The sequence below is a fragment of the Pinus tabuliformis genome, chromosome 9 (assembly GCF_031772625.1).
Source record: "Pinus tabuliformis cultivar Carrire ecotype Pingquan chromosome 9, CPIR1, whole genome shotgun sequence".
Classification (NCBI taxonomy): Eukaryota; Viridiplantae; Streptophyta; class Pinopsida; order Pinales; family Pinaceae; genus Pinus; species Pinus tabuliformis.
This window is the reverse complement of record NC_142307.1, coordinates 571,882,426-571,891,682: the sequence shown is the minus strand read 5'-3', so window position 1 is coordinate 571,891,682 and position 9,257 is coordinate 571,882,426. Positions and strand designations below refer to the sequence as shown.

Here is a 9,257-nt window from a genome sequence, read left to right as displayed (position 1 = left end):
ACCTTCCATGTTGCATTAAAACCTTATAAATGGAACATTTTATATTATTAAATAATAATATACATTTTTACTTCATTGTTGGGAAGTATAAATTATACCAAACCCTACCCACACCCCCGAACCCTAACCCCATCAAACCCTAACCTTACCTTAACCCGAGTTCGGAAAAATTAGGGTTTACAAAAACCCTTGTTACCCTTTACATAAATTCTTTTGAGTTTGACGAGAGAGGAGTTGCAGTAGCAGCAGCAGGAAGAGCGGATCCACCGAGGGAGGAGAATATGCCGGCAGGCCATGGAGTGCGAGCTCGGACGAGGGACCTGTTCGCCAGGCCCTTCAGGAAGAAGGGATATGCCCCTCTCAGCACATATCTGAGGACATACAAGATAGGGCAGTACGTGGATATTAAGGTCAATGGTTCGATTCACAAGGGTATGCCTCACAAGTGAGTACTTTACTTTTATTTCGTCTTTGCTGTGTCAGGGGTTCTGGGACTTGGCCCGAATTCGCTCTTGATGTGTGACCAGGGTTGTATGATTTTTTGAAGGGTTTCATATTTGTTTTAATGTGGCGCTTGCAAGGCCCAAACCTGAGTTTGGACATAAATATTTTCAGAGAAGTTGCGGATTCATAGTTTCTCCCCCTTTCTTAGTGGGTATTTTCGTTCTACTGGGAAATATGCAAATCACTGGTCGAAACCTCAATGGTTAGGGCCGATCAATAATTTTATTCAGAAAATTTGATGCTTTGGTCTCTCCATGCTTACCCTGACTTGAGATGGGGTTTAGGCGTCACCTTCACCCCTTAAAATCCGTGGTTTTCAAGATTAGTATGTTTTTCCCCATTTAAGCTGTCAAGGTTCTTAGACAAGCTCCATTTTTCTGGAACTGGAGTTCAATAACCCCTTTCAAACGATCTGGGTTTACCTCTTAAAGCAGTGTCGTATTTGATCATTTATAACTCTGAATTTCTTCTTGTTCTGATTCATGATTCAGTGGTTTTCTTTTGCCGTTATGGGTTTTTAAACATTAAGATCGTTATATATATTGTATGGTAAAATGAGGTAGACACTGTTGTATTCTAACTGCTGCGTAGACTAATTCTTTGTTTGAAACGGTTAAGTCTGTTGTTGTTAAATTAGATATTTTGGGTGCCATAATCAGGTTTGCCCTATCTATAGCCTTACTAGATTTTCTCTTATCTGAAATTGTAGATCTGCACTGGAAAATTTACCCATTAATATGTTGATTTCAATTTTCATGTTACTTTGGATGACATACTATACCAGCTCAACCCTTTTAGCTTGCCAATCATGTTCTTTTGCCATTGTATACTCATCTATTTTCAACTGTTGTGGCTTGGGTCGCTTCTTTTGAAGGAATCATAAGTTCTACCATGGCCGCACCGGTGTTGTCTGGAACGTTACCAAGCGGGCAATCCGTGTCGAAATGAACAAAGAGGTTCTACATTTTATTTTATTTTCTCCCACATTCGATCTTTTTCCATTAAATTTTGTTTCCCCATAAAATGTGTTCTGAGTATCGTGTTTTGAGTCTAATGGAAGTCGATCGTGCGTGTCTTTTCAGCTTGATGTATTTTGGCAAAGTACATTTATAGTATTTTAGGTTGGTTGTTGGTGCAGTTTTCGAATAAATGACGAGAAAATCTTCGATTCTTTTATCAAGTTCTCGTTAAATCTGTTGTTTTATTTTATTCCGATTAAACAGATGTGCATTATTGCAATAAGTTTGCGCTCCCTTATTAATCAGTAAAATTGACAATCGGGTTAAACGTGGCTAGATTTTCTTTCCTCTTATAAGCGACTTGTAATCACAATAGTAAAATTTATTTTTAAGCACCTTGAAAAAACTTATTTATAATCAGGTTTAATATTAAATTTATGAGCTGGCGTCCCTGTTACGAATATGCAGATGGTTTTCGTTTCATATTCTGTTCGTCATCACTCGTAAAAGTTTTTCTATGATCATGCATTTTAACTTTAGATACATGCTCTGGAATGTGCATCCCTGTTATGAATCTTCGCAGCGATAAATTGTTCTAGTCTGCTACATTCAGCTTTGATGTTACTATGATGCAAAGACTGCTTAAGAGTCCCATATTTTAGTATGCCTTCATGAGCTCTTTATCGTCGTCGGGCGTTTCCCCATGGCTTCGTGTGGATGGCACAGGGCAGGTGTAAGCACATTCAAATCTTCCTATAGTTTTTCCTGATTAAATGTGATTTCATTTTAGCCCCTTTGACTGGTGCTTTTATTGGAAACTTAAAACTGTTTTGGCAGTCAAGTGTCAATGGTTTGAATGGTTGGGAGGTAGGTTTCATACTCATCACCCAGGTTCAAATCCCCAATGAGACATTAATCCTACTGTGACCAGGCCAGAAGGGGAGATGTACCCCAGGGGTTTGAACTTCGAACCCGTGGGTATGTATTTGGGCATTTTGGCCCTTGCTAAGTCACAAGTTACCTGTCCGTGCTGGCTTATAGGCCATTGTTTATTTGGACATTTTGGCCCTTGCCAAGTCCCAAGTTACCTGTTAGTGCTGGCTTGTGGGCCATTGTTTATATGGATATTTTAGCCCTTGCTAAGTCACAAGTTACCTGCTAGTGATGGCGTGTGGGCCACCGTTGAGTCACAAGTTACCTGCTAGTGCTGGCGTGTGGGCCATCGTTACTAGTTGGGGGTTTATATGATATAAGCCCAAAATACCTTAGAATTGGTTTTTCCATTGCCAACTAAGCTGAGCCATGGGTGCTAGAGACATTTTAATGTTAAATCATATGTAATGTCTGCATTATTTGAGGGCGAATATGATGCATTTAATTTAATGAGATTTACATTTTTCCTTTCATACCTAACACCTCCAAATTATATAGGAGTTTCCCTTTTGTACTTTTGGGCTAAGTCTCATGGCTTGGGTTTGAGTTTGGGTCCGGCAATTATTAACTTTGGTTTGAGTTCGAGTTTTATGATGAAGTTTGCCATGAAATATCTCATAAAATAGTAAGGAATAAACATCAATAAACATAAAAAATGCTGTCATGAACATGGAAACTGCAAGGGTAGATGACAAACCTGAGTTATGACATGAAGTTATGAATTCTGAGCTTATGGACTTGGTCAATGACTATGGCGTTTGATAAGTTTTGTTAAACCTCAATTTTTTTTTAAGGTTTGCCAAATTTTGAACCTCAAGATTGAAGTTCTGTGAACGTTGTGACATAGCTTTTGGGATGATTTTCTATAAGTATTTACTTGATTCCTCTTGGTTCAAGTCCTACTACAGCTTATCTACTACTGATTATACATGTTCTTTTTGACCTTGTGAGAGTTGGGATAAAAGTTTCTTTGATTAAGATGTATTTGCTTTTATGGCTTGGAATGATTGAGAGTCAGTATTTCTTGATTATAGTTTTTCTGTCTTGGAGTGATTGTAAAGAACTGGAAAGATTTTCTCTCCACTAGAGTATTTGTGATACTACAATGGATGGTTTCATGTTTATTATCCAAACTAACATGTCATTTGCACTGTTAGTATCTTTTCAAAACCTTTTTCGATGGAATTATTTTATGTTTTTGTTTCTTAAATTGCCTTGTCTCTTAGATATAATTTTTTGCTTTAGGAACTCCCTCCTACGATCTCATCTCATTTTCAGTTTCTTGTACTGGAATCTGGAATCTATCTTTTTGGATAGAAAAAGACTATTAGTGCGGCATCATGCCTTTTTTGTTTTTTCTTGTTGGGGATTCAAGTGTAAGGAATGAAACTATTGGCATTGCCAATGCATCTAGACGAATGCCATTAGATAATTGCTGATGCACCATCTTTTATATCGGTGGTGTTTTCCTCTAATTTATTAAGTAAATCTATTTTTTCAATGGTGTTTGGGATCATAAAATGGATTTTATATTTCTTAATAAACAATACATATTCTATTTTTTCAATGGTGTTTGGGATCATAAAATGGATTTTATATTTCTTAATAAACAATACATATTCTGAAATTTATTTGAGATTTTCTGTATGGCTTTGCTCTTTCAGCGATATGAGCATGAACCCTGGTTTGTACATCCTGTGTTATATCATCTATTTTTTTTTATCATCACAGTGGCACCTTATTTCAGTCTTTGGATACCCATCTATTGCAACTAGTATGCTTGTTTGTGCTTGTCTTGCATTTTTTTTGCATAAATGTTGTACGTATTTGCACTAATAAGGCTGCATGGCAGTCTAGTGCATAGGATTGGTGACATTGGTTTCTCAGGATGTGATTAAATGAACTAAGATTGATAATCCATGCCTGTTTTCATTTTAGTGCCCTCTTGTTTATTCATTTGTTAGAACTGTTGGATCATATGGTTACTGTAAAAGAATTGGTGGAAATGCAATTGGGATGGAGTTCTTTTGTCTTTCTTTGTTCTATGCTGAAATTCTGTTTGATGATCAGGTTCGTAACAAGATAATCAAGAAGAGAATTCATGTACGAATTGAGCATGTGCAACCGTCTAGGTGTGCGGAGGATGCTATATTAAGAAGAAAAAACAATGACCAATTGAAGGTAGAGGCCAAAGCACGTGGTGAGATCATCAGCACCAAGAGGCAGCCTGAGGGCCCTAAGCCAGGATTTATAGTTGAGGGGGCTGTTTTGGAGACAGTTACACCCATTCCATATGATGTTGTTAATGATTTGAAGGGTGGATACTAAGGTTTTAGAAAAGTAACTGGGTTTGGTTCTGGGGTTGGGCGAGGTTAACCAAGACAAAAGTCACTCATCGTAGTGGCCAGAAAGGTTTAAAAGCACTGATAACAACCTTTGTAAGTATATTAAACATGTGATATTTTTTTAATAAATTTTGTACTAGAAGAAAGTCATTGTTATCTAATTTCTCCCTATTTACTGATTGATAGGAACTAAAATATGGAAAACCTCCAAATCATTTGGAAAAGGAGGTGCTGCAGCAAAATAGATGGGTTGAATTTGTTGTTTGGATGGACTCTATGGTATGTAATCTTAGTTGGATTTCCAATATACTTTTAAACCATATTTTCATTTTATTTTTTAGTACTATTAGATATTATATCTTACGTCATTTTATGGTTAACATTGTATAACAAAAACATGCGTTGTGTTATGTAATTAATACTAACATGTAATATTGATTTTTTTTTTTCAGAATGCTATAGGTAATGATTGCCAAGACGATGATCCAAATTATGTTCAACATATATCAGGAGATGATGAGGATGAGGATGAGGATGATGGTGGTGAAGGAGGAGATGATGATGATAGTTGCGGTGTTGGTGATGATGTGGATCATAGTAATGATGATGGTCAAGATGATCATGAGGATGATCTTGGTGGTGGTAGCTAGGCATGCACATGCATTGTTTTTTATGAAGAAATTATTGTGTAGAATGACATTGTTATGTTTAGATGGGTGTTGTGAATTTACCCTATATCAATGAGACATTTTGATTTTGTAATCATACGATGAGTTTGATTTATGTATGTTGTTAATTTATCGTAGAATAACGATATTCATGAAATATTTTGATTTGTTAATCATATTTGAATTTTACTTGTTTTGATTAAAAATAATACTGATTTTATTAGTATTATGTTGCTATTTTATACATGTTTTGAAAATTGTTAATGACACATTGTTATTTTTTTGGATGGATGTTGTCAATTTCTCTTAAATTTCTTTACAAATGATTTTGAATTGTGATATTTGCTTTAATGATATTTAGAAACTATCATATATTTCACTATGAATCTATAAAGGGGGTCATATATGTAAAGAAAAATATACTCTATATAAGAAGTCAAATGCGGATGTAACCATGGATGCAAAATTGAAAGTAAAATTGGATGTTAAACTAGGAATTAATACAAAATGCAAACAATTGACATACAAAGTGTTTTAAATTAGAAGTGAAAAATTGTGCAATAGTTGACACAAAGAAGGGAACAAAACATGGCATACAAAAGGATATCAAATTGGGCAAAAACAAGGACACATAAATGGGCACCAAATTATATGCAAAAAAAGACAACAACTAGATGTAAAATAAGATGCAAAGTTGAGCGTTAAAAAGAAGCAAAAAACGTTACAAATTAATATGCCAAATGATGATGCAAATAATGGTGTAAATTTGGGATGCAAACTTGGGTGGAAAAAAGGAAAAAAAAAGATGTAAGAAAAGACATAAAACAAGATGTAAAATGGGGCTGAAAAAAGGTGAAACCAAGGATGCCATATTGGATGTAAAAAATGATTCCTAATCACATGCAAATTTAGCCTCGAACTCAGACACAAAATTATATGCAAATGTGGACACAAAATGAGGCAAAAAAAGATGCAAATTTGGATGGTGAAAATGATGTAAAACTAGACACCAAAAAATGCAAAATTGGATGAAAAAGTCGGTGTAAATAATGGTGCAACATTGGACACAAGTAGACACAAAAAAATGGTGCAAAAAGGGGCATAATATAGCTTAAAATTGGATGCAAAATTTGGTGCAAAAACAAATACAAAAGTAGACGTAAAAAATGGCTCTAAATTGAATGTACCATTAGACACAAAATAAGATGCAAAGGTGGACACAACACATGACTCAACATAAGATGCAAATATAAATGCAAATTTGGATGCTCAAAATGATGTAACATTAGATGCAAGAGATGGTGTTAAAAATGATGCAAAATTGGATGAAACAAATGACGCAAAATATGGTGCAAAATGAGATGGGAAAAATGGAGACAAATCAAACGTAAATGTGGATGTAAAAAATGGTCCAAAAAAAGATGCAAAAATGGGCACAAAAATGGATGCAAAATTTGGTGCTAAATCAAATTCAACACATGGTGCAAAGATAGGCACCAAAGCTGGTGCAAAAATAGAAGCAAAAACTAGTGTAAGACTAGATACAAAACCTGGCGTAAGACTAGATGCAAAAACTGACACAAACTGGATGCATAAAAAGACGTTAAATTGGATTCAAAATACAGTGTAAACTTGATGCAAATGATGGTGCAAAAATGGAAGCAAAGAATGAAACAAAATAGGAAGCAAAAGAGAATGAAAAATAGATGCAAAAAATGACACAAAACTAGAAGCAAAACCTGTCATAAAATAAGATGCAAATCTTGGTTCAAAATTTGACACAAAAAATGATGCATAGTTTGGTGTAAAAAATGATGCAAAATCTAGCGTGAAAAAGGATGCAAAATCAGGTGCAAAAAAGGACGCTTTAAAAATTGTACAATAGAGCCAGATTTAGCGCCAGGTTGCTCATCACAATTACAAAAAAAATGCACTAAAATCTGGCGCTAAATCTGGCGCAAATCGCTGGTTTTGTTGTAGTGTATTAATCTCTCTACTTAGAAACACAAGAACCCACCTTGATTAAGGGAGGGAATGTTAGATGCCTAATCTATAAGGGTTATGTTGAGGGACATGAATCATCATTTGGAGTCCAAGAGACCTTGGAATTTGGATCCAATTTTCATAAAATGTATTTATGTGTATCATTTTTATCGTAATGCAATCAACGCTTGTCCTTCATTTTGGTGTGTATAATCCAATAAGGTTCTATGTCAACTTTGAAATGTGCAAAAATCTATCCATACTTTTCACTTTTTTATTAGAGAATTTAATAAGACTCTACTATGGTCATATATTGACAACTCAAGAAGTTGATGTGAATTTATATGGAAGGAATCTTCAAAGTCTATCAACCATCACTTTGACCTTACATGAGTTGTCAAAATTGCAATGAAGGCATCTCTACCATCATTCTAAAAGGATTTTTCATCACAATCATTTTCTTTCTTATTCTTCCTTTTCTATCTTTGTGATATCTTTTGAAATTCCTAACCTTGTGGTAGTTCCAACTTTTTTCCTTGGACTTTCCAAAAGACTTATGTTTCCCATGAGATTTGGATCTACCCTTTGATCTCTTTTATTTTTCTTATAATTTTCCATGAATAGTGAAGGAATCACAAATAGATTCAAGGGTTTTCTAGCTCATTTCTTCCAAGAGAAGCTACCACAACCTCATCAAGCATCAATGTCTTCAGAAAGCTTCTAATGGCCATTACCAAGTTGTTTTGTGAATCTAACAAAGAACTTAAAAGGGTTATACAACAATCCTCTTCATCCATTCACTCCTACTAAGATCAATTGGGTCATAATAGTATTAAATGAATTTAGGTTCTCCACTATAGAATTACCATCATCCATTTTCATGGTGAATAATATTTTCCATAAAAAATATTGAAGGGATAGAAATCCACTAATTTCTTCTAGAGAATTGTTGTAGTTATATTTCTAGAAATGTGTAATAATATTGAATTGACCAAATAGAGCATGATAAGACTTCTCTTCTTTCTCTCCAACACCACTCATCGATTTATGAGAAGATGGAATTAGTGCCATTAAACTTCTCCATTTTGTCATTTCCTTACAACATACTTTCTTCTATGCAAGTTCTCACTCATAAAGAAAACATTGTCCCTAATACCTTGGATTTGAGGTGATTATGCTATGATACCAAATGAAAGAAAGTAGAGTGGAATTCATTTCCCATGCTAACCACTGAGAGAAGAATGTATAAAAAAAATTAAACAAGCATTTGTAGCCTTATAAAAAAAAATGAAATAAATAGTAAGTCATTACACAATGATTTCCCAAAGAAAACCCTGACCTACACACTAATGCACAACAACTAAATGGTTACAAGTCACAAAGTTTGGCAACATGCAACACTAAGTTAAAACTCATATACTATGTTTTTCTTCAACATTAGGGCTCAATAAATAGGAAAATAAAACCCATAAAGTATTTATGGTTTTCCAATTTTACATGTTGAAAAATATGAGCAAATAATGAACCAATTACTATTAGTTAGCATTCATTACCTACTAGTGATTTGCATTTATTCCTTGCCACTAGTAAGCATTTACTACCCCTTATTATTTATATTTTTTTCCCTACTACTCCTAGCATCATTACTAACTCTATTATAAAGATGCAAGATTTATAACACATGTATCTCAATATATACAACAATTTGATAAACACAAAAATCTAAAAAATGTCATTAATTTTTTTTTTTGTAAATTAAAGCACTTTATATTACCAAAATATCTCAAATATACATAGCTAACATATCCAAACAACTGAGAAGGTTTTTGTTATCTCCCATGGATATAGGTGTATCTGCAATCTCA

The 9,257-nt window shown here is 34.4% G+C and overlaps 1 long non-coding RNA gene and 1 pseudogene across 2 annotated transcripts; both read left to right on the top strand.

Annotated features, from left to right (window-relative positions):
* Nucleotides 1-216: 216 nt before the first annotated feature.
* On the top strand, nucleotides 217-4,773 carry LOC149149832 (large ribosomal subunit protein eL21x/eL21w-like; annotated as a pseudogene). Its single transcript, XR_016262403.1, has 3 exons — nucleotides 217-449; nucleotides 1,389-1,460; nucleotides 4,467-4,773. The product of XR_016262403.1 is annotated as a large ribosomal subunit protein eL21x/eL21w-like (transcript).
* A 160-nt stretch (nucleotides 4,774-4,933) lies between these two features.
* Nucleotides 4,934-5,534, top strand: LOC149149831 (uncharacterized). The gene is made up of 2 exons (XR_016262402.1): nucleotides 4,934-5,020; nucleotides 5,194-5,534. It is a non-coding gene; the product is annotated as an uncharacterized LOC149149831 (long non-coding RNA).
* Nucleotides 5,535-9,257: the final 3,723 nt, after the last annotated feature.